At 36.9% G+C, this 25,863-nt stretch overlaps 1 long non-coding RNA gene across 1 annotated transcript in view; it reads right to left on the reverse strand.

Moving 5' to 3' along the window:
* LOC132711405 (uncharacterized) overlaps positions 1–25,863 on the reverse strand; it is a 58,119-nt gene that overhangs the window by 20,644 nt on the left and 11,612 nt on the right. The window contains exon 2 of the long non-coding RNA XR_009622250.1: positions 17,459–17,580. This is a non-coding gene — a long non-coding RNA (uncharacterized LOC132711405). The remainder of the gene's footprint in view (positions 1–17,458; positions 17,581–25,863) is intronic.

The raw sequence follows: 25,863 nt of genomic DNA on the forward strand, positions 1-25,863 counted from the left end.
CTGTTGTGCTTTGCTTCTTTTGCAGAGTAGGGGAACTGTCTTAGTCCATACTGGCAAACAAATCAGAAGGAGATTGGTAGCACTTTTTCTGATTAACCTATACAAATCCTTATTTCTTATTTCCAAATGGGTTTTTTTAAGAAACCCATTTGGAAATAATAAACCCATAGCTGGAAACTATCGTGAACTGAAATCAGAAGAATCTGGACATACTCAAAACTGTTTCCCCGCTTTAGTTGGAGATAGAAATGAAATTTCTGACTGTAATAAGAGCTAAACATTAATAATAAAAATAATATAACAATAATTATTAATAACACTATAATAATAATAACTTTATTGTCATTGTACATATATACACAGTATACCCATACAACAAAATTCGCTTAACCCAAAGACCAGGTCCAACACACATAACAATCCCCAAACACCCCCACCCCCACCTACCACAAATTCCCCGCCCCTAAACCACCCAAACATTCACACAACATACCAAGTATCTATCCATATCTACCTATCCTAGGTCCTCAGAAAGGACTCGATAGGTAGACAAAAAGGTCAAACCTAGTTGAACATCTGGCTGACTGTACGATGAACAACAACAACAATCATCATCATCATCAAAAGGATGAACATATTATATAATCATTAAACAGACTTTTACAACCAGACAAACTGATTTTCCTACAATTCATCATTAGCAAGTTTATGTATTATCTTCTGAGTGAAAAAGAATGTTGTAAAAAAGTCAACAATCTGCACAATAAAGGAATATATTATCTGTTGGGCTTCTATGTCTCTTAACTTTTCAGAAACAAAGAGAAAGAAAGGTCTCCCACCTCCCCTTTTATTAAGAAATTCCTTTCTCTCTCTTTTGTGTTTTGTTATGGTTTAGGCATTCATCTTGGTTTCTTAAAAGTAAGCAGCTACTGTAAATATTTCTTTTTGTGATTCAGCAGTAATAATTGGTAGCAAACACCCCAATTTCAGGCAACCTCTTTCTCAGCTTGTGAGAAAACTTTCCTACGTCAAATAAATCCATTCCTCGTGAATGACAGTCAATTAATTCACCTTCCCAAAGACCTGAGGCAAAGTAACTTTTATTGTTGGTTCCAAGTCATTATGTGATTTTCTTCAAATCAGAATGAAGAATTAATTTACTTCTAAGAGATGGCTGTAAATTAGCTTAGCCTATTTCTGGAAGGACAGAAGAGAGTTTGAATGCGGGAAAAGCTATCATTAGATTTCATTTTGTTTACATTTATTGAAGAGATGTCATTTAGTATAAATTCTCCCATGGGTTGCAACTTACAGTTTCATCTGCTCATGCATTTCTATTGTGTCACATATTTTATAGGCTTTGAAAAATAGCTACATCTCAGTGAATGCAACTGGAAGAAATAACTGCAAAAATAGTACACTTTGGTTTATCCGGTAGAGTTGCCAGGTCTGCTTCCAAAAAATAGCAGACAAGCGGGGTGGTGGTGGTGGGGGTGGTGGTGGTGGTTAAGTAGTAAAAAAATAAAAAAAATTACAATTAAATTATATATTTTCTTACAAACATTTTAACACGTATTAAAATAATTAAGTGTGGCTCCAAAAGGTTTGTGCTGCGTCACGTACATCATATACAATGTACGTGAAAAAATCCACTTTATCCTAAATATAGGAAACAAATACTAGTGATAACATTCTGTAGACATTTGGAGAAACAGAACAATCATCAACACACCCCAATCAACATCTAAAAAACCACATACAACAAGCACTATAAATATCACACACAGAACAGCACACACTTTGTTAGAGAGAAGTTCCCAGGAGATAAGCTCCAGCATAAGTCCAAAAGCTCTGGAAGACAAAACCTCTGGTCCTAGTGACCAATCTAGATTGGATCCTGCACACAGAACAATCTTAAAGATAGGCAGCATTCCAATTGCACAATGGTTATTCTTCATTTTTCTCAATATCAGAAATCAGGAACATCCATTGTATATAATGCAGTGCAGGGGTGGGTTCTAAATTTTTTTACTACCAGTTCTGTGAGTGTGGCTTATTTTGTGGGTGTGGCTTGGTGGGGAAGGGTTAATGTAACTGTGTGGGCATGGCCAACTTTTTTTTTTTTTACTTTTAAAAGCATTTTTTCTACAACCTTAAGAGGTTGCAGGGAAAAAAATGCTTTTAGAAGCCTCTGACGATCAGGCAACTCAGCTGAGATCGCCAGACCCTTTTTAAGGCATTTTTTTTCCTACAACCTCTTCGGCTGAAGAGGTTGTAGAAAAAATGCTTTTAAAAGCCTCTGATGATTCCAGCTGAGCCGCGCGATCATCAGAGGCTTTTTTTTTACTTTTAAAAGCATTTTTTTGGCCGAAGAGGTTGTAAAAAAATGCTTTTAAAAGTAAAAAAAAAAAAAGCCTCTGATGAGGTGGGTGGGGTAAGCGAGCAGCGACCAGGCTGGGGACCAGTTTGGGGGCATGGCCAGCCAATGTTATTACCGGTTCTCCAAACTACTACAAATTTTTACTACCGGTTCTTGCAAACCGGTGCGAACCAGGAACAACCCACCACTGATGCAGTGACATTCAAGGCTGTCAGAAGGAAATAGTTATTTACACAACACAAAATGTTGCAGTAGCAGTAATGTCAACCAGTTTGGATGGTTTAAAAGAGGACCAAAATTAATGGAAGGGCAGCCTATCAAGATTACTGATATTGATGGCTGTTTATTACATCCCGAATCTCAGGGAGTATTCTTAAAATGTTACTGGCTGAAAAGTGGCTATAAAACTAACTTATCATTGTACAGAAGACCCTTATTCAAGTTTAAAATAAAAACTCCCATTTCTTGAACAAATTTTACACAACTAGGTGCCTAAATGGTGGAGGACAGAATGATAAATTGTGTGTTAGAGATATGCTAATTAGCCATGATTCATTCAAAATTACTTTGTATCAAACATATAAGTTGATGTATCAAATTGATTCCAATTAATTCCATGGAATCTTAGATACCATAAATATATACTGTATGACTATGTGCATAGGACTCTACTAAATGTTTAAATTAATTTGAAGGCATCTGATTTGATTTGACACATTGAATCAGTTTAGTTATTCTATACTAAGATTCAGTGGTGAGGGGGAAAAACTTTCATCTAGTCTGATGAGTATGTCTTAAATAATTATTGGAAACTTAATAGCAATAGGCGACTTCTATGTATTCTTTCTCCTCTTCCTCTTCTCCAATGCTTCAAATTCCTATCTGATTTCTGATTTTATGCAAACCAAAGTCTGAGTTTGCAGTCAAATCAGGAAAACATGACCTTTAAAGATTTATGAAAAGATCAAGGTGATGGCTATATCCAATCTAATGACATTTTTGCAGAATATACTAACAGATACCCATCAATTCTGCATTTCTTCATTGTGATAATTCAGCCCACTATCATACTAGAAGATTTATTGGCTCCTGGAAATTATCCCTATGGGAGGCAATGTGTTCCATGAAAGAGAACTTGCCTTTCTAGGTCCAACACTTGGAGGACTAACTAACGGTGTTGGGAATTGTCCCATATTTGTCTGGGTTTAGCAATAGCAATAGCACTTAGACTTATATTCCACTTCATAGTGCTTTACAGCCCTCTCTAAGTGGTTTACAGAGACAGCATATTGCCCCCAACAATCTGGGTCCTCATTTTACTGATCTCGGAAGGATGGAAGACTGAGTCAACCTTGAGCCATTCAGAATTGAACTCCTGGAGAGAGCAGTGAATTAGCATGCAAGTACTGCATTCTAACCACTGCGCTACCACGGCTCTTCTGTAGGATTCACCTGTCATAGCTGACCAAAAGAGATCAGTTTAATCTCAGCTCACTTTAACCTTGCAGCTAACTGGGATAATTGCAGGACATATTAACATTTCCTATGAACCAGTTAAGTGTGTCCTAAATACACAGACAGTGATTTGTTCAATCAAGGAAATCAGGGTGCTCCAGACAAAGAGCGATGAAGTAGAGACCATAACGTTTATGTAATGCATAATACATTTTCTTTATGTTTGCATTACATTTGCTGCCATCAGCTTTTATTGGACATCAAAATCTGATGGAAGTTATACTTTATTACTGACACCTTCAAATCTGCAGCTGGATTTTTTTTTTAAAGGTTGGTAGGCTTTTTAAACTATGATCCCTGTATATGAATGAGTTGGTTGAAAAGAAAAAAAAACAGTCCTTTAGGCAAGGTGATATCTCTGTAAAATTGTAAAAGAAATGTATCTTGGAATAAGCTTCAAATGCTATGTAGGTCAAGGTAAAATTGATAGTGACTTAGTGAAAGCTGCAAGTAATAACAGAACACATAAAAACAAGGCTTCAGAACAATACCTTATTACAAAAAAGAAGACATACACCTTCTACAGATGATATCTGAGGCAGAACAGACTGTAATTCTTGGTAATGGAAAAACAATTATGCTTGTAATTCTAATCTTAGATTATATAGATACTATCTTATTAAATTATTAAATGCTATTTCACAGAGTTATCAAATCCTAAACTCTGGTATTTACGAAGCAACAAATATGATTAAATGTGAAATGTTGAGTTCAAAAATATAACTATAATCTTAGAAATGGAAGGGCATTTAATTTAGTCTCTACTCTCATAGTTCATCTCTAAACTCCATGGAACCCAGCTAAAATATTTCAAAAAATATCCTCGCCAATCAGTATTTGAACATATTTAGGAAAGAGAAGCCCCTTACCTTACTTCCCTCAATAATTGCTTCCATAAAATATGGACATCAAATAATTTGTGCATACAATGAATTTTCAGAGAGTATTCACAGAACATGGTCCTAAAGTGAATTATGCAGAAAAAAAGGATCTATTCTTAATTTGTCAAAATTCTTTTTTTTAAAAAACAGTCTAATGTTCAATTGCTTCAAATGATTTTATAATATTAAGAAGATCAAAAATTAAAGTACAGCTTCCTTTTTTGAAGCTTTTGATGGAGCTACAGATGGAAAAAGTGGTGATAACAGTTTTGTAGCAAAATCATATGAGCCTATCATATTAGTCTCTGCATGAACTGATGAATGAGTACATATCTTTATTGTCCAAGTTAGAAATCCAAATAGCCTAGGGAAAAAAACATTGATTGATAACTGCACAACTTATATGTGTATGAAAATTCTCAGTCATCTAGGTCATGGATGTCCCAAAGGTGCTTTTTCAAAAAGGAATTGGACTTTGTTTTGCCTTGAAGATGTTTCACTTCTCATCCAAAAATCTCAGAAATGGAAGAAGCTTCTTGGATGAGAATTGAAATGTCCTTAAGGAAAAACAAAGTCCAGGTGTCTTTTGGGAAAAAAAAACTTTGGGTGCACAATATATATTGACTCACTTTGTACATGGATATACAACTCCTTTTTGTCACTTTCTTTAAATGGCACAAATCTAATTTAGTCCTAGGTTCAAATTATCATATTTTGAACACAATATGTTAATACCCAATTCCTTTGAGAAGTCCGTAATGCTGGAAAAAGTGGAAGAAAAGAGAAGAAGTTGATTAGAAGCAAAGTGGATGGACTCTACTATAGCAGGAATGAGTGTACTGTTAGAAGTTCTGAAGAGCCCGTGGTGGTGTAGGTGAAGCTGCCACAATTAAAGATGAAGTAGGCAACATAAACAGTGAGGACAAAAACACAAGAATATGTCTAAAAATCTCTTCTGGGAGGTAGATATGCAGGAAAGAAGTCGTCAAGGAAACAAAGGAAAAAATACCACCTGAACCAAACAAAGAAGTTGGACTTTAGCACATGGAAAAACAGCCAATCTCAGTTAATCAACAAAGCAAAAACATTTGGGGATAAAAAGGAGCCTTAAAGCCTGCCCCGTCCTTGAATCATCTTTAGATCCAGACTTGGCAGTTTCCATCCTTCTAGCTAGTGCCTGAAAGCCTAGTTGAGAAGGCTGTGGGTACGTTTGGATGAGTGTGGATGTGTCTACTGCATGTATGTCTATGTGTGCAAGGAAGAGTGAATGTACATTGTAACCAGTAAAGTTTAGTTGTTTAAATTCACTGGGTCCATGTATTCCAAAGAACATGTTGTACCTCGTGTTTACTTGGAAATGATTTATGTGTGTTCCTAGTTATTTCCTGGCTGTGTGTCTGTCTGCTGTAGTCCCACCTATTTAGAAAACCCAGGTAGAAAGCAAGTGGTTAATGGCCCATATGCCTTAACAGGCTATGTTTGTGTGAGTAAGTGACTATGAGCCAAACCTGGGAATGCATGTGTATGTGATCCAGGAGAAATCTAAGAGTTGATGTTAACTTGAGGACACACAGTCAATCATCATAGATGAAGACTGCAAAAGCTCAACCAGAAATGTGATGGGAGCGCTTAACAATTTCCTGGGACCTGGAAAAATGATGTTGGTTACAAGACTAGTTACAAGGTATAATGGCAGCAGACACAAACCTACATTATTTCAGGAAAAAATAATTGCCAAGTATCAGTTTCATCCATAGTTTAAAATGCATCTATTTAACCTGCAATTGTGAGGTGTCTACTTTTGAATGGTTTATAATCGCTGGGTTTTCTAGGACCATTTTTAGTTCTATGCTGTGAATATATATTCTGTGATGGTATATCTACAAATAGGTTAGGTCAGAAAGAAGCAAGATGACAGAAGCAGTGCCATGATGCAACCTACACCCTTTGGTATATGGATCAATGTCAGATCCATGTCTTTTGTTACAATGCTCTTTCTGCTCTCTTGCCTATTTGACAATTCTTACCTCATGGATACCATTCTAAATAATAATGATTAGGGAAAGAGGAGGAGATGACAATTAGGGCTGTTGTGACTATTTTGAGATAGTTATAACTTTTTGTGAGTGCAGAGTAACTTAGCCAAAGCAGGCGAGAGTAACATTGGCAAGAATTATCTCTTTCTCTTCAGTAGATGACCAACCATTGTGCAAAACCTAAGCCTGTTTGTTTGTTTCATATGGCAGCATTGGTCCAGGAGATGGCAGAAGCAAGGGTTCTTGCTAATAGGACCCCCAAGCAAAGAGAGGGTGGAAATTCATGCTCAATACCCAATGGGCCAGCACTATTGATCAGATAAGTCTAGAGGCAGTTTTAAACTGGAGCAAAGTTTTTCTGTCAAGATCTTCATAAGTTAGCATTTTTTTTTATTATATCGAGAAAGTAAATCTGATAGAGCACAATCTTTTCTGACTTTCCCAAACCACTACTTAGCCAGTTATACTTTAGATTTTTAGGCCACGAAATTAATTTCTTCTTCTAGTAGATACCTGTTCTGTGAATCTCTTCCATATTTTTTTTAATCTTGTTTTACTACAGAAACCATATACACTTTGCTCTGTTATTTTATCCTTAACTACTGTTATAAATGCAGTACAACATACTGCTTTGGCCTCTACCCCAAAAGGAGAGACAGAGAAGAAAAATATGCTAATTCCAATGCATTCTATGAAAACAAAAAGGCATAATACAAGATTCAAAATTTAAATTGTGCACATACAAATCTTTTGCACCGTACAATAAATATTGAGGTCATTCAAGGACATTCATGATTTCTGTAATACAGCAGACTTTCTTAACCAGAATGTACATCACAGATGAAGGGATTCACTTAATTGTACAGATCGGTTCTCCAATGCACTCCTATACCAAAAGGATGAGAGTTAGAATGATGTCAAGGTAAATGACTTTCTGAATCATTTACTTGAGAGCATGGCAAAGAATTTTAAATCCTCTGCTGTTGTTTGGGTGATTGGATGGAAGCTGGTCATGTCAAAGCACATATTCTGCTTATCCCTCTTTTCTCTTTTCTTAAAGGCAACTTTTAAAAATCTTCTCATGATGTGTGACAAGAACAGGTTCAGTTCATTCATTGTCCTTGTATTTCCTTACTCTAATTGGATTTTTTTTCAGATGTATACTAAAGGGGAATAAGGGTTACCAAGTAAACATTCTTCATTGTAATTAGTTTGTATTTAAGCTAGCATCATCCTTTTACAAATCGTACCATTGACCCTTAAATGACTGATATGCAAATGATGTGGAAAAGTTGAAACTTAGGCAGTAGATATTTAGCGTGGGCAACATTCCTTGTTTTTGTCATGAATTTCTAAGAAATGAAGTTCTCTTGTCAAACTATAAATGAGGCTTCATGTAGACACCTCATGCTGAAGAATCCCCCTCCTCTGCAACTGCTATAGCAGAATAGAAAAATGTATACTTTAGATTAAAAAAAACCCCACAGACTCTAATCCTTGCCATCCCTTGAAAGGATTAAGATAACAAAGGAAGGAAAAATCTCCTTGAACCATTAAAAGGAAAGTTACACTGGGCTAAATGAACAAATACTGTGATTTATTATAAAGAGTCTGTACATAGTGGTAACCTCAAAGTATATATTCATAAGATGAATATGGACCACAGAATTTATTGGAAAAAGCAAGGTAATCTCCAACAACATGGAAAAAATGCAGCAGGTCATACCTATTTGTTAAACCAGGTGACCTGGAGCATCTTTTCTCAGAATGCTGTTCAAGTGAAATTCAAGAAAAGAATTGTTTATTCTTTTCTCTACTTACTTGAAGAGAGTTCTAGGCCAATGAAAGAACTTGTTTTAGTGAGAATTGGGCTTCCCGGCCTTGAAACATTTTTGAAGAACAGTGCCCTGAATATACTTTTATCAGTCAGTAGTTTCAAGATACTAGTGATAACATCATTTCTCCCTCCCATTTCCTCCCATCTTTATATCTCTTCCGTCCTTCACAATAATTTCAATTTTAAAAGCCTTGTAAGAGCCATTTCACCGTGAGGACTTCTATCCCACTTTCGGGGCCATGTTTTCTACATAGTCTGAGCAATAGTTGTGATTCTAGCACACAAAAACTGATCTTTGCTGTACTTTTTCACCTTGCTTTGGCCAAAGGATGCATAGGAAGAAGTTTCCAGAAAGAAACTTCTTAATCCTAAAACTCTGCTTAATGTGACCAGCAAATTCACCGCAATGATGGCATTTATATCCCCATTTCTTTTCTGCAAGTTTTTCAAATTCAGCATTTAGAAGTAGATTTTGCAAGTCTGACTTCTCTAAATATGAAAATGCTGACATAACTCTTTGTTACTGCAGTTAAGCCTAATGTATCTGAAAGATCTCTCAAATCTTTTACTATCCTTGATTTTTATTCTAGTTTCCCCCTGCATTTTTAAAAACACCATACTTAATACCATCATCTCATCAGACAGATTAATATATAATTTTCCCACCAATTAGACTTGTGTTAAGAAGAAATAATAGCCGGATTCATGAGGATATTAACGAACAGCTCTCTTTCTCTAGAGGCTGACTTCATGACTCCATTTTTTTTAATTGTTTCACAGAAATTGGATGGTTCTTTTTACCTCATCTTGATTTTTACCTACTTTCATTTTTTAATCTCTTGTGACCTGTTCAGTGACCTAACATTTTCATCTCCAAGATATCATTTTCCTCTTGACTCAACTAAATATGAAAATGTAGTTAAAATTTACTGCAAACGACAGCAGCAGGCATGCATGTAGAAACAATCCATCCAGAAGATTCTTCCAACTATTAAGGGTAGATTAGGTTTTTAAGACATTCAGGATTTCTATTAATGAGCCACTTTTATTTCCAGTATCATTGATATTAGTTTCGGTTGCAGAAAATAAAATGAGGTGCTAGAGCTTTAGAAAGTGTGCTATCATTCCTTGCATTCTGTAATGAATTAATATTTAATACAACCAAATGAAGCCCAGAAAAGACATTACAGCATATTCATTTTCTACTGTAATGGATGTGGACAGTGTTAGCACAAAGAAGAAGCAGAGTCAGATTGTTACAGAACTTTTCATCGTATGATGCCAGCTAAAGGCTTATTGATGGCTGCACTGCTAGTGAGGAGACAAAAAAAAGAGCCCTGTCTTTAGGCTAACCACTCACTTTAGGTCAATCTCTATCAGAAAATGTTCTGACCCATTGCTGCTTAGATCAGAAGCAAGCAACCTATTGTCTTGGGATCATAGGAAACCCCTAATCTTTTTTCTGTGGCCGAAATATAAATGGATAAATGGAGATGATCTACGTAATGCACAACACAGGAGCCAGGTCCTCTTATGTGTATATCAACCCCAGGATTTAAATCCTAAACCCTTTCCTTTGACCCTTTCAGTTGATAGACTTCTATCTATATTCCTTTTCTGGACTTGAGAGACAGAGGAATCTGCTCCATGTTTTCATAGCATACATTTTAGGAAAGGAACAAAACAATTCATTCCCATTTTCTGTATCAGCATTATTTTACATTCCCGTTTGGTGGCTGTGAATATATTTCTTAAGATAAAGCTATTGTTATATATAATATCTCATGATTGCTATTTGAACAGAACCTGTAACATTGGTTTCAGCTATTATACCAGGAATTGATCTATAATTTCTCATTTAATTTAGGGCCTGATTTTATATCTCACTTCTGATATCTGACTCTTCTGTTGGATATTGATGAAAATCATTACTGTATATAACTTATTTTCAATATGACCAATTTTGAGAAAAGTATCAGAATGACATAGTCTGTAACTCTGTATATCTCCTAAATCCCAGATAACATCAGATTTAATCTGCTTTAAAAAAATCCAGTTGAGATATCTACCAAATCTATCCAAAATAAATCTAATTTGGTTATGAATTCAGCGTTTGTCCAGATCTGATCCGTATTTACTAGTGGCTATACTTAATTTTACAGAAATGAGAAAGAAGAGGGGGTCAACCCAGTGGTGAAATCCTGCTGGTTCTGTCCGGCTCGCGTGAACTGGTAGCGGCAGCGGCATGTGGTTCGGCAAACTGGTAGCGGCAGCAGCGTGAGACTCCGCTCATCCGCCTGGGCATCATTGCTTCCTGGTTTTAACCAGGAAGTAACCTGTTTTTGATCCTCTGTGCATGCACAGAAGGTTTTGCGTATGCGCGCTAGGTAAAAAATCAGATGTAATGATGGAGCACATGGCACACAAACTTCTGAACCAGTAGGGAAGGTAAGTAGATTTCACCCCTGGGTCAACTTATTATCCAAAGCATCTGAAGGCAAGACAAGAAGTAGTGGATGGAAACTAATTAAAGATAGAACCAACCTAGAACTAAAGAGAAATTTCTTGACAGTTAGAACAATTAATCAATGAAACGACTTGACTCCAGAAGTTGTGGATGCTCCAGCACTGGAGGTTTTTTTTTAGAAGAGACTGGACAATCAGTTTTTTGAAATGATATAGGGTTTCTGCTTGAGGGTTGGACTAGAAGACCTTCAAAGACCGTTCCAACTCTGTTATTCTGTTAAAATTGAGGTGTTTTTCCCCTTTTTGTTGGTTGTTTTTCCACTGTATTTAATGGAGTCTCAAGAAAGATGGTTACTTATAAAGTGTACTTTTAGCAAGAGGGAAATGGGAAAGAACTGCATTTGGATATGTTTGTGAAAATCCAGTCCCAAAAAGGTAAGGATGACACAGTGATACAGAACCTGAATTATCTTTTCTTGGAGAGATGCAGAGAAAAGGGCAAGAATAATTTAGTATGTGGAACAAAAGTAGAAAGACCCAGTGGAGTTTAAAAAAAGCCACTTTCCTAGGAAAAATGAACTGCATCTGTGTTAAAGGCATGTACACACAAGCTCAACTCACCCCCTGGCAAGGAAGGAAACAGCCACACTTAACCTTGGGCAGGTTTTTTTCTGCATTGCTAGGTAACAGTGATCATAATGTGAGCAGGTGTTTGTTGCTTATGTTTTCTGGGTTAGAATAAAAGAGGAACCAAGAAACCAGCATTTTCACATTAGAGGACACGTGAGGATAATTTGAGAAGCAGCATACTCTACCCTTCTGAAGGGCCAGCTGAGCTTCAAAAAGCATGGAGACAAAGTTTTGGAAAGGCTCTTAGATACTCTGAATTTTGTTTTGTTTTATTTTAATGTATCTCCTGGATTTATTTTTAATTTTTTAGAAATGACTCAAGGTGGAAAACATACCTAATCCTCTTTCCGCCTCTCTTTTTCTCACAACAACAATTTTGTGAGTTCAGTTGGGTGAGAGAGAATGACTGGCCCCCAGCTGGCTTTCATGCCTAAGGTGGCACTAGAATTTACAGTCTCCTGATTTCTAGCCTGGTGCCATAACCTCTGTATGAGATTCTGACCCTATAGGCTTTAGGGTGAATGCTGTTGATGAGAATATTTTTGTTGGATTTTTTTTTATATTAAAAAAATATCTAACCTGGAAAGTTATTCTTTACAACAGCTGAAGAAAACATAAGCTGGACTGGCAAATTGCATCTCGGTGTATATGATATGGATGTATGATATATACTGTAGATATGAGTATATGGTTATGTTTATATTTATATTCCCTTTCCCTCTCCAAACATACATGCGTACACACACAAATGGAGAGACAGAAATGTGTGTGTGTGTGTCTGTATGTATATATGTATGTATGTATGTATGTACAGACAGACAGACAGGTCTAGGAAAATGGGTGTTGAGCTGCAAAGTCATCTTTTAATAGGCAAAATCATAGAGTCTTAATTGGCATTAACCTCCTTTCTGCCTATCTTTCAAATAATACAATGAATAAATAACCCTGTCAACAATGTGGATATCGTAGACATATTGAGAGGTATACGGAGACATAAAGCTTTGACATAACAATGAAAATGCTGGAGGGTCCATTAGAAATTCCAGTGGAACATTTACTTGCTAAGATTAAGTTTGTCATAAAGAATGAATTTTGTTCTTTCTCCAAGGAGTTATCTTGCTGATGGACAAATAAATGGGCAGAGTCCTGCTGCCCCTTTTATAATTTATTATCAGTATTCCGTTGGATGAAATGAATAAAAAGCATTGGCTAAACAGAAAAGCATGCACAAAATTGCTATTAATAATTTATTCGGAAATTGTGGGAATGGATTCCTTGAACCATAAGATTTCTGTTTCTTTCTCTCTCCCTTACTCTCTCCCTCCCTCTGTATCTGTCTCTGGAGATTTTTTTATTGTTACTAAGTATGACTTGAAAGAAAATACTTCCATAACAATCTATAGATTAAGAACTCCATATACAATTCCACATTTGTTGTCTTTGAACAGCTGTCTCTGGACATCTTAACTCTCCTTGAAACATGCCCTCCACTGGTACTCCTGGGGAAACAGGCCTTCTCAGTATTTTTGTTATTGTTCTCTTTGGTTATCAGAAATTGCATTAAAAAAATCCATGTCATAGGAATAATTAGGTTAATTGCCTTTACTTTACTCTGATCAGCAAATTGCTAACTTCAGCAGATTATTTGAAATTAGAAGTCCATTGCAAAGGAGAACTACAGTATGCGGTATTGTTCAACTCTGTATCTACTCAGTGAGAGAAAACTTTTTAAATTGCCTGTGAATCAGAGAACAACTAAACTTTAAAAACATTGGAAGAACTTGACATTCATTAGGAGCTTAAAATTGAAGTACTATAGAAATGCCCTTAAATATATAGTGCCCATTTTGTAAGAAACTATTACCATCTAATCTAATAGTTTATTACACTTCATTATTTGTAAAGTAGGTTTGGAAGAAAGTTTGCACACACAGACATAAATCCTTTTTCCATGTTGATCTGTTAAAATGTTTGACATAGTTTAGGGACTTGCCTTCCATGTTTTGTACTTCTAGTGCTTTGTGTTATAAGAAAAGTTTGTCAAGCTCTTGGCAATATCTATAAATAAATTTATAAATTGAAAATACAAATTTAATAAATAAAACAGCAGAGGGTAAGATTTTTTTACTACCACAGATAATCCTTATAGTCTGGATTCCTCCCCAATAGACAATAGACAATTGAGCAACAATATGAGGCATGTTTTGGAATATTGGAAGCTTCAAACATGACAAACAGCTTTGTTCTTTTTGGATGTTGAAAAAGCTTTCAACAATTTGAACTGGAGTTTTCCAGTTCAGGTGTTAGAAAATGTGGTTTTTGGATAAAGCTTCATGGCATGGATGACATCATTATATCATTCAAACAATGAGATGGGCAATGAATACATTTGATGAATTAAGTACTTCACAATAAGCTTGAGTAGGTGTGAATGGGAAATTATACAAACCATCTATGATTCAGAAAGTATCCTGTTCAAGGTTGCTGACATGCATACCTAAATTCTATACTCAGAAGCAAAATTATTTACCACAATCTAGGCAGATAACAGAAGACAGGAATGGAATTCAAATGCCTGAAGAAAGAGAAGGAGGAGCAGGAAGAGGAGGAGGAGGAAGAGGAGAAGAGGAGGAGGAGAAGGAAGAGGAGGAGGAATAGTGTATTCCAAATACGTTCCCAAAAGTCACAGGATGCCAAAATCAGGTAATCAGCCAGTCTGAGATCAAGAGTCACGAACAAGAAGCAGGAATAAGACAAAGTTCTTGTCAAGTTTCTTGAGAACTTTTTCCATGATCTTCTGGAATAGCAATAAAGAAAGGGCCAATCTGACCACAGGAATGACTGTTCTAGAGCACAATCTTCTTAGACTGTGACTAAGAAGATCTGCTTCCAGGCACCAATGCTTCCCATCCTGGGAAAGGGTTGTACAGCATATCTTTCTGGCCATACCAAATTTAAAGAGTACATACCAGATGGACTGAAAGTAATGAGAACCTGAAACATAAAGGACTTTGGAGATAATAATCTGTACCAGTGGTGGGTTTCAAAAATTTTTTCTACTGGTTCTGTGGGCATGGCTTTGTTGGCATGGCATGGCTTGGTGGGCGTGGCAGGGGAAGGATACTGTAAAATTTCCATTCTCACCTCACTCCAGGGGAAGGTTACTGCAAAATCTCCATTTCCTCAGCTGGGACTTGGGAGGCAGAGAATAGATGGGGGTGGGGCCAGTCAGAATTTTTACTACCGGTTCTCTGAACTACTCAAAATTTCTGCTACCGGTTCTCCAGAACTGGTCAGAACCTGCTGAAACCCATCTCTGATTTGCACCCTGAATTGAGCATGGAAGCTTACTGGCAACCAGTGTAGTTTCTGCACCCCACCCCACCCCAAAAATTGGTGTTACTTTACCTCACAAGCTGCTGCTCTTTAGGCCAACTACAGCTTTTAAATTACTTTCATGAGCAGACACATATATGGTGAGTTTCAGGAACAGAAACAAGAAATGTTGCCACCCGACTGATGATGCTCAACCTTTGGTCTGATACAAAATGAGAAACTTAACACTCATATTCAGAAGAATACCTTAAATGGGCTGGTAATCATTTCCCAAAACCTGCTTTATTAAACAGGCAGAATAAGAGAATAATAATAATTATTGCTTTACCTCACACCAGTCTTACAAGGGCAGAGATCTCTTCTGATAACAAAGCAGGCAGGCCTTTCTAAATCTAAACTATAAATGAAATATATGTAAATACCCATTATTTGCTCTAAGGGACGGCAGTAACTGAAATAGCATAAAATGGTTGAGAACTATAATATAAAAAGAGATTGCGTGGCAAAAGCAAAATTGTTATTAACTAATGTTGCATACAAATGATTGAATAACTCTTGCTTTAAATCTGAAATAGAGATACAGAGTCAAAGTCTTATTTTGTCATTTTCAAATTCAAATTTGGCAACACTTCTTGGAGCAAAACTAGGTATATGTCAAAAGTTTCTATTTCTGAGTTCTCTATGTGTTGTCCATTCCAGGACTTGTGTTTTCCACCAAAAATGTAAGGAAAGCATTTATCATTTTTCAGCAACTGTTGGATCAAAATCCACTTTGGGCATCCAGAGGCTACCAAAAAGAAAAAAAAAACAAGTAAAATCTGGAGTGTTGCAGAGTTTTCACTCTTAGTACATAATGTGGAAAGCAAACAGAACGACGTGGTTAATTAACACATTAAAATACAACTATATAGGCATCACTTTCTGAAAAAAGACTCATGAAATACAGCAATTGAAAGATAGAATTTTTATCAAAAGTAATAATAAAAAGAGAGTCAGAGAATATAAAGGATATAAACATCATGACACAAATCTATCAGTTTTAGAATGGCAGGACTTTAGAATGGCATAAATATATTACATAGGAATACCTATGTAAAGACACAAAGAAAGAGAAACAACAATAATATTGGCAACAATGTACTGCTGTTTAAATTTTTGACAGAATTAGATGAATGTTGTAGACACAGTTATGATCGGAGGGTCTTAAAGCCTGTCTGATGTAACAGAAGCATAGTGCTTCAGCATGGAAACAGGAAAGGCAACTCAGGCAATCTCCCTGCAGATTAACTACAAATCTTTTTCATATGAAGGCAACCAGAACAGTCTTGAAGGATAAGAACCCAATATCCTCATTTCTTCTACTTGTGTGTACACTTGATGTATAAGAATGATATCTAAACAGAATTTCAAGACACATCTGGAGTTTGTGGTTTTGGGATTACACATTTTAAAGACATTGTAAAACTGGAGGAGTCCAGAAGAAAATTGGTTAAGTTAGAGCCTGAGGAAGTCCAATAGTCATGTGTAGAATCATTTCAAGAATTCAGGTATTTTCATTTTGTTCTATCTTGAGAACTAGGCAGGTACGCGGAGGCAAGGCTTGAGAATACAACCCTTTATTTCTAACAGAACGCTAACAGAAGACAAGACAACAGTGCACACGTGAACATTGACAACTTGTAGCCGCCTGACAGATGCTTAAATAGGGAGCTGTCAGACGGGGTAAACCAATAGCCGGGCTGCGTTTTTCCCGCTATATTTCTGCTCGTGCTTTAGCCAATCGGAGCGGGGCAGCAACAGGGCTGGCTTCAGGAAAGGTCATAATGGTGAGGACTTAACACATTTAATGAATAGCAGATGTACAGGTGACATTATAGCAGAGAAAACAGATACAGTCTCTGCTGTTCCAGAAGATAGGTTTAAAGTTAATGGATTTTAAAAATCCCAGAGAAGCACATTTTAGCTAAAAATGAGCAGGTTTCCAAATAGAAAGATCTCTGTGAGATAATTAAATAGAATTTGAAGACCCATTTGTCAGGAGTGATTTTATCCTGCTTTGAAAATACTAGATTATGCTGATAGTTGACTTCCAAAGAACCTTCCAATTTTATGATTCTGCAGAAATTGGAAGAAAAATGGTTCTGTAGGAAAGGTCATTTTAATGGAAATGCTCTGTATTTTTATGCTTGGGGATACATACCTAGTAACGCAAACACAAGGTTTATATATACAGATAAAAAGAGAGAAAACAAGGTCTCTAAACATACTGGTAAACTTCCTTAGCAGCACTAATGAGACAAGTTAGAAACCCAAAGGTTATTCCATTGAAATATATGAATAAAACAGGCTTCACATAAATATTTTTTTTTGTAATTACCTCCACTGCCTCTCTATAAAGAAACAGGATAAGAACAGGCAGTCCAAGTGCATCAAGGTGCTTCAACAGCACAGCAGATATATCTACTTCTGTTACCGCAGGTTCAGGTGACATGGAAATTCCTGCAGAAGAAGAACTGTCAAGTTAGCTGGCAGTTTCAATAATCTCCAAATGTGTGTGCTGATTATTTTTTTTCAAAATTAGGAAATGAAACATTTGTATTGGACCAGAACAGATGGCTAAGGGTGTGTGTGTGTGTGTGTATGTGTGTGTGTGTGAGAGAGAGAGAGAGGGGGGGGGAGGGAGGGATGGGGACAGAGAGAGGGAGAGAGAAGGTTTCCTTCATTATTTTCTTGATTCATCAGTCAAAGCAAGTACTTTATTGCAGTGGCCCCCAACCTTTTGGGCACTAGGGACTGGTTCTGTGGAGAAAATTTTTCAGTGGACCGGAGTGGGCATGGTTTTGCATGCTGCTGCATCCCACAGATGGAGCTTCACTTGTTTGGGTGGACTGGTTGCTGGCATGCTGCGGACTGGTGCCAGTCCACAGACTGGGGGTTGGGGACCTCTGCTTTATTGTACTCAAGACTTTCTAGACTTGTTTGCTGTCCTGCTCAGAAGGAGCCCTTTGAGTAACAAGTATACAGAAGAATAGCAGCTTTTTATACCAGTCCTGAGAGATTTCTGTAGGACAAGATGCCAGTTGTCACCTGGTGAAGATACTAAGTTGGAGAATTGAACGGAACTGGAAGGAATGTCAGGGAGAGTCAAAAAAGAGACATGGTAAAATCCCTTTCCTTCTGGGGCCAGCCTTTTGAGGTTCCCTCTGTTTTTAATCTTTCGAGCCCTTCACACAGGGTCTACTAGTTTGTCTTTCTTTTCATTACCATTGTTGCTGCTCTATTGCACTCTTCGCTGAGTGTGCACTACAGCTGGATGAAGAAACCAAATTGGTCCATGCTTGTATGAACTTTTATCTTCTTAAAAGCTGGTGCTCCTACACAGAGGTCAGATGTCAAACAATATTGTGTATCCACCCAGTTCACATGCTTACATATTCTTCTTGGCTGATTCACAAAACTGATTATTTTTTCATTCAGCACAGCTTTTCGTAAAAAAAAAAAAAAAGAACAATATTGAAAAATGTGTGTTGTGTATTACTCGAGAGGTTAATGTGATGCTGGACCTGTTTTTTTCAGAATGATAGATTGCATCTGTATGTATTCATGATTTCTGAGAAAATCAGGACACAAAAAAGGCAAGTGCATGAGGAAAAAAATGCTATTTCTGATATCTGACTATAAAGATTCTCCATCCCCCTTCTGTTTCTTTTTTCAAATTAACTGAAGAGAAAATAGCCAAGGTCACATCTAAATACTGCATTGAAGCAAAGTAAAAACTGTTTCTTGTAAAATGCTAGCAATCAGAAGAGGCATTTAAACTAAAAAGATCAAGGATGATGTGTTCAAAATTATTCTGAAGCATCCTTTGTTTTGTTTTGTTTTTCTCCCTATCTTGTGTACCTTCCAATTTGCTTTTATGAATCTTTAGATCTCTTTGTTCATTTAGGCTTAGGAAAAATATGCATTTGAGCTCCAACTTGCTGTAATATCATAAGAAACGCCAACAAATACCTTTAGATGTTTTACAGCAAGCAGAGATCTCATGCGGTAACAATATGTGACTTTCTAAAGTAATTTTGTTTCACATGAATGCTTAGTGTAGCTGTTGTGCAGTCCCAGAAAACAAAATGGGACAATTTGCTGTGGCCACCTCGCCATGTCTAACCTGCCATGGCCATTTTCTGTCAGGCTGTCCTTGATATGGACTAGCATTGCATCAGTACCAGTGGTTTCTAAATTCTTAATATCCTTACATAAACTTATGTGTTCTCCTAATATAACATGACATGTAAGTCATGTTAAGACCACACTTGGAATATTGCATCCACCAATATTTGGTCACCATGATGTAAAAAAGATGTTGAGACTCTAGAAAGAGTACAGAGAAGAGCAACAAAGATGATTAGGAGACTGAAGGCTAAAATATATAAAGAACGGTTGCTAGAATTGGGTATGTCTAGTCCAGTGTTTCCCAAACTTGGCTATTTTAAGATGCATGGACTTCAATTCCCAGAATTCCCCAACCAGTATGCCTGGTTGAGGAATTCTGGGAGTTGAAGTCCATACATCTTCAAAGGGTCAAGTTTGGGAAACACTGGTCTAGTCTGATGAAAAGAAGGATTAGGGGCGACATGATAGCAGTGTTCCAATATCTCAGAGGTTGCCACAAAGAAGAGGGAGTCAAGTTATTCTCCAAAGCACCTGAAGGCATAACAGAAAGCAATGGATAGAAACTAATCAAGGAGAGAACCAACCTAGAACTAGGGAGAAATTTCTTGACAAAACAATTAATCAGTGGAACAACTTGCCTCCAGAAGTTGTGAATGCTCCAAAACTGGAAGTTTTTAAAAAGAGATTGGACAACCATTTGTCTGAAATGGTATAGGCATAGTGTCTCCTGCCTGAGCAGGGAGTTGGACTAGAAGACCTCCAAGGTGCTTTCCAACTCTGTTATTCTGTTGTTACTATAATATAACATAACATACAGAAAAGAACAACAGAACATGACATCATATAACATAACATCCTTACATAATTTTTCCAAGAACTTTAATGCAACAGTCATTATCCTATACTAAAAATCTAGATTTAGTCCAAACAAAGACATAAGAAAAGTCACCATTATTATTTTCTCATAGCTAGGCTTGAGATGCTAAAAACATTAAAAAGAGAAGAAAATCCCAGAAGACAGTGACAAATCACTCTTTCATCAAGAAAGCAGCAAAAATATATCCATAAAATCAAAAGGAGTTGAACTTGACTTGAGAAGACTTTAGTTATTCACCCTTATCTCAAAGTCATTATAAAGTAATGTGAAAATTGAAATATCTCCTATGTTCAATATTTGATTTTAAAAAGGCATTTCTAGTGAGTTATATTTATCATTAAATTTCATTCCTTCTGCTCAGAATTTCTGCCTCAAAATATATAATGGAAATGTGGTCTTTGTGGCCTGGCCTTTAATAATGGTATCAGAGAGTTCATAAATTCATTCCTACACATGACATTGAGAAGATTAACTAAATGTTCCTTTTATTCACTCAGGTATATAAATGATTATACAAATAAGCCACTTAGCTCCTTTGATGTTATCTGGTTTTTCCGTCCCTAAATTGCTTTTCAGATGTATCTAGGAATTTTTAATAACATGGTTTAATTGTAGTTCTATGCCTTCTAGTGAAATTCTATCTTGAGCAAACCAAACTTGGTAATATCTGCTTATTAACTATTTTAACTATTCTTTTCTTTGTAACATTCTCTTTCCAATAGCATAAGATGAACATTTATTAAATATGTAAAAAATTTTTTTTTTCTTAAACTCTCAATTCCCTACAGATATCAGGTTCAGTTCATAGAGGAAACAATATTTTGTAAGGATGGAAAAGTGCTGTTCGAGGTGAATGTTTATCTTGAATAACTATTAGGCTTCCATTTCATGCCTATCAAGTCCTTCAAAGAAATCTGCATCATATAATGACTTACCAGACAAAATATTTGTGCATTCAGATTCATCATATGAAATTACTGGTTTCCATTCTGTCATACTGAAACTGTAAAACTACAGCAAAATGATTCACAACAAGAAACAGTTCCCCATAGGGAATACTCTTAAATTCCTTACTACACTTATATTGGTCCCAAATCCAGCAGTTTATAGGTATAATACAGCCCTTTCAAGATACTAAAATGATTTGCTTGAATATATATAAAGGTAAAGGTAAAGATTCCCCTTGCAGATATGTGCTAATCGTTCCCAATTCTAAGGAACGGTGCTCATCTCTGTTTCAAAGCCGAAGAGCCAGCACTGTCTGAAGACGTATCCATGGTCATGTGGCCCGCATGACTAAATGTCAAAGGCGCACGGAACACTGTTACCTTCCCACCAAAGGTGGTCCCTTATTTTTCTACTTGCATTTTTTATGTACTTCGAACTGCTAGGTTGGCAGAAGCTGGGACAAGTAACGGGAACTCACCCCGTTACGTGGCACTAGGGATTTGAACTGCTGAACTGCTGACATTTTAATCAACAAGCTCAGTGTCTTAGCTACAGAGCCACCGTGTCCCTTGAATATATATAAGCAGGTATTAATTTGTCACATCCATTATCAGCATCAATGTTTCATTAAATGTACAAGGCCACATAGTTCTGTAAGGAAAATTAAAGTTCAGGAAAAGAAATACGGAATTCTTCCTGATTATGGAAACATAGCTTAGGCATCTGAGTAAGAAATGCTAGAAAGGAATTCCTTTGATTGTAAAGAATAAATTTATAAACTTAGCAAACCACAGTTTAATTTTAGATCTGAACTAAAAAGCATAAATATGGAGGATCTCTTGGCTGAAAGAAACAATCAAGGTTAGTTATACTTCACAAAACATAGCGCAAGGTACTAAGAGATTGTACTCTGGATAAGCAGAGGAAACAGTTTAGTAGTTTGATGGTAGAATGGAAAGAAATATCATGGCAGTTTCTGGCTATTAAATGACTTATGCAAAAGCCCTGCTACCCATAAATAAAGCAAAAGGGAACAATGGAGTTAACAACAAAAAGTCAATGTATTCCTAGGTTTCATCAAGAGAGGAATAGATCAAGATCACAGGACATGTTAGCATTGTTCTAGAAGGCACATTTGGAATACTGTGTACAATTCTGGTCACTGAAGTACAAAAGTTATGCTGACGCCCTAGAAAGAGTACAGAGAAAAGCAACAGAGATGACAAAGGGTTTGGAAGCTAAGTTTTATGAAAAATGGCTAAAGGAATTAAGGATGTTTTTCCTTAAAAAAAAGAAAAGAAAAGAAACCGAGGGGAGGCATGATAGTAATCTTATAATCTATCTAGTAATACATGAAAAGCTGCCATAGAGAAGGAGACATTGATTTATTCTCCACAGCACCTGAAGGTAGGACAAGATGCAATGGTTGGAAGCTCATCAGGGGAAAATCCAGATTGGAAATAAGGAACAATTTCCTGACAATAGGAATTATTAAGCAATGGAACAGCTTTCCTCCAGAGTTATGGGTGTTCCATTGCTGGAGGTTTTCAAGAAAAAAAATTGGACAACCATTTGTCTGAGATGGTATGAGAATAAAATAGAGAGATGGTATGGATGAACTTGGAGACCTTCATTGTCCCTTCTAGCCCTATGATTCTATGAAAGCAAACAGTATTATTTTTTTAAAAAAAACTGTACAGCAGTTAGGAAAACAAAATAATAAAATAATAATAGCAAAGTTTTAGAGTTGCGTAGCTATGCACTTGACAATTGTTTGCAATTCCTTAAACCAAGTGGGATGTTTAGGATGACTTGCCATGGCCACCTCATTGCAGGACAAGGGACAACTCACCGCAGACAATTCCACATGGAATAACTCAATGTGATAAATGTTAGCTACTACTGTTTCTGGCAAAAATGGAAATAATGTTGAAGAAACAGTGGCAGATAACATTTATCATGTTGAGTTATCCCATGGCAAATAGTCCCGTGGTGAGTTGGCTACACCAAGATGGCCATGGCAAGATGGTTAAAGTGACAATTTGCTGCGGCAAGTTGGCATGCAAACTGGATGCAATATTTCAAGTGTGGTTTTAACATGACTTACATATCATGTTATATTACCCTGTTTTCCCCAAAATAAGACATCCCTGATAATAAGCCCAGTTGGGCTTTTGAGTGCATGGCAATAAGGCCAAGCGCTTATTTCAGGGTTCAAAAAAATATAAGACATGGTCTTATTTTCAGGGAAACACAGTATGAGAACATATAAGTTTATGTAAGGATATTAAGAATATAGAAACCACTGGTACCTGATGCAATGCTAGTGTTGTGATCCAGCCCACGTTGTTAATATTAAATACAAAACAGTTCCAAAAAACAAACAGATTTTATTAAAACAGCTGAGAATTAACTCATTCTCAGCTTATTCCAAATTAAATGAAAGCAAAGTTCTCAAAACACCTTCAGTTTATCTCTGACCTTGGGATAATTAGGCAAACTGCCAAAGGCTTTTCTTGGCAACAGTTCAGGAACAGAAGACACTGATAAGAAAGAAATACATCTCTCATCGGTTGTTTTCTGGCAAAGAGGCCAAGAGCCATTGCTGGTCTTTTAAGCCTTATGGGAGGGGCCAATCATCTCTTGGCCCTAGTCCCGAGTCGTCCTCTCTGCTTTAGCTGCTCCTGCCTTCTAGCAGCTCTTCTCATACATGCACTAGGAAGAGGCTCCTCCTGTTCCTTTATCTCTCTACTGTCAGCCTCTGGAGGCTCTGAGGTCCACGCATTACTCCCTGATGGTCCTGGCCCCATCTCAGCCTCTGACGCAGATCCCTCATATGGGCCTTCCCCAGCCTCCAGGACAGGCCTATGTTCTTCCTCAGCCTCATTGCTGTCCGACTCTACTGCCAGCTCCGCAGGCTGCTGGCGGACCACAACAGCTAATCCATATCAAGGACAGCCTGACAGAAAATGATTCTGCCTATTCTTTAAGGTTATGCAGAACAGATCCCTTACAGTTTCATGTGAAAAGTTATGGGAGTGTGTGGTCCAGAAAACAAATGTTCTCAATACTGCATCCACATTGTGGATTGCTCCAAAAGTTTGTATTTATTTAGTAAATTTATAGGCTGTCCAACTCATATACTGTACATTACTCTGGATAACTCACAATTAAAGCAAAATAAAAATGGTAAAAACCAATTAAAGTTAAAAATAAATAGCAGCCAAGAGATTCACAAATATTCGAACAAGCCATGAGAAGGTTTGACCCATTCTATCAGGAGACCCCACCAGCTCAGTGGCATAACCAGTATTTTAGTGTCTTGCAAAAGGCCAGCAGAGTCAGGAAGTCTAATTCTGAGGAGATGATCTTTCAGATGGTGGGGTATCCTCTTGAGTTCTAACAAAGACACTCTCCTAAGAAAGAATCTGGAGTGTCACTCTCTTTTTGATCTTATAGATCAGGTAGACACCACTAGGGAGAAATGGTCCTGTAAATCACTTGGTCCCATAAGTATGTCTAGATTTTCACTCCAAAAGCATTGGAGCTATAGTTTTTTTTTAATATTCAAACATTAACCCAATAGTGGCTAGGCAACTATTTGTGAGTGTTTAATTTGGAAAGTGAGAATTATGTTTTGGGAGTTTTGGATCAGAGTCTAAATGAGTTGGCAGAATAAGAAACTTGTAAATAAATAAATATTAATATCTACAGAATTGGTATGACATGAAAAAGCACAAGAAAACTGCCTTAGGAAGTCTTACTAAATCCCCACTTAAAACCAGCCACATGGCACAATCATTCCTGGTTAACAGCAATGTAACCTCTTATCTCCACAATGTGACCATCAATTTGTTCCTAGACTGCATGAAAGACAGCTTAAGCAAGGTAATCATTCTTAGCTGTACTAATGTTAAAATAATGTTCTTCCCTTTATCCCAATACTATTGAATGGCAGACCAAAGAGGTGAAAAAAAGTGGTGATCAGCATTTGAAATGATTAGAGAAGTAAGTACTGGATGTTTTAGCTGATGAAATCACAAGTGCACCACTCTGATCCTTGGTCAGCTTTTTCTGTCACCATTATGAAATGCAGTCCCCAAAGAGCTGTTCTTTCAGTCATTGCCTCACTCCCTCGCTTTGCAAAGAAAACTACTGAATTGCCTCAACTCAACTTAAAAGAGATTTCACATTACTTTTGAACAAAGAAGCATCACAGTGCAGTGATGGTGGCTGAGTGGATTGACAATAGAGCATTAGACCACCGCGTGGAATTGTGAGTATTTTTCCCCTTTTTTGCCAATTCTGCTGCAACATCGAACTGTAAAAAAAATCTGAAGACACACTGTAGGTGACTCTGTTCCCTTTGCAATTCCTATTTGGCTTTTGAAAACGGTCTGTAAAAATTGTGTTGTGAAGTTTCCAAGAGATGCCCTAATTAATTCATGAACCACAAGCCAAACTTCAAAAGATATACAGTCATTTATTAGGAGCACCATTTCGGAAATATTCGGATACAGTTAGAACTAATCCCACATAGATTTACGTTCCCCTATGACCCTGTCTCTCCCCTCCTCCCTGGCTGTGTCATAAATCACATTCTCCACTTAACCACTTTGGCTGGCTGTGAAACCCAACACTCTCCTACTGATTGCTGTGGAATGTAATTTCAGTTAGGGAAATCAATAAGCTCTATCAGTTCTCCCTCCCTCCTGCTCATGGCAACATGAAAGCTTTGCAAGTTGACATGTGTCATGTAATAGAAGGGAAAAGAGAGGGTACAGTAG

Source organism: Pantherophis guttatus, chromosome 2 (genome assembly GCF_059756535.1).
Source record: "Pantherophis guttatus breed Tessera chromosome 2, ASM5975653v1, whole genome shotgun sequence".
NCBI classification, from domain to species: domain Eukaryota; kingdom Metazoa; phylum Chordata; class Lepidosauria; order Squamata; family Colubridae; genus Pantherophis; species Pantherophis guttatus.